A 962-nucleotide genomic window follows, 5' to 3' on the forward strand; every position below is an offset into this window, starting at 1 on the left:
CGAGGTCTTTTTCCATGAGAACCTTTCTGGCCACTCTTCCCCAAGCCTGTACCATTCCATGGGGTTGTGGTGACGCAAGTGCAGGACCCAGCACTGAGTCTTATTGAAACCCAAACAACTGGCCTTGGCCCCATCAATCCAGCCTGTCTACATCCCTCTGCAGAACCCTCCAGCAGATCACCACTCCCAGCCAACTTGGTGTCATCTGCAAACATACTGAGGGTGCATTCGATCCCCTTGTCCAGACCATCGATAAAGAGATTAAACAGAACTGGCCCTAACGCTGAGCTGGGGAACGTCACTTTTGACCAGCCACCAATTGGATGTACAACAGCCACCACCAGCCTTTGGGCTCAGCCAGCCAGCCAGTTCTTACCCAGCAGAGGACACTCATCCAAGCCATGAGCAGCCAGAAGCAGCTCACAGAAGCTGCACTGCTGATGCTGATCCACAAAGTGGTTATAAAACCTTCTCCATTTTGCTTGGTTTATTAAAGGCCATTTTAATAGATGCAAACCTCACTTAACAGAGCTCAGGCCTTGTTTAACAAAGATCCTCTTTGCTGTATGTTAAGTTTGTATTTACAGAACTGCCCTGGCTGCACTTTGCAAAATGAACAAAAATAGTGATTCAGCTCTCATTTCATTCTGCTTCCCTGAGACCTGGGGGAAGTGGATGGAAGACCTGAACAAATGGTTCCTAATTGTTTTATCTGCATTTAAAATAACAATATTGATGGAAGGCCAAGGCGAAAATACAGCTACTCAGATGGACATGCCAGAAATGCACCCAGAAATGCTCTGGAAGTTCGTGGTACAAAGCTTCACACAGGATTTTCTGTTGCCTCCAAGTTGTCACAGCAAAGTTACCTTTCCCCTTGGAAAGGAGATGCCTTGTGATGTTCCTGTTAGATAGCCAGACCCAAATTAAATTATTTCTGGTTATGGTTATGAACATTCCTG

The 962-nt window shown here is 46.3% G+C and overlaps 1 protein-coding gene across 1 annotated transcript in view; it reads right to left on the reverse strand.

The window, feature by feature from the left end:
* The window catches only part of ROR1 (receptor tyrosine kinase-like orphan receptor 1), a 61,601-nt gene that overhangs the window by 11,045 nt on the left and 49,594 nt on the right, over window positions 1-962 (reverse strand). The gene's annotated exons all lie outside the window — the stretch shown is intronic.

The sequence above is a fragment of the Nestor notabilis genome, unplaced genomic scaffold, assembly GCF_000696875.1.
Source record: "Nestor notabilis isolate BGI_N333 unplaced genomic scaffold, ASM69687v1 scaffold77, whole genome shotgun sequence".
In the NCBI taxonomy this organism is placed as follows: Eukaryota; Metazoa; Chordata; class Aves; order Psittaciformes; family Psittacidae; genus Nestor; species Nestor notabilis.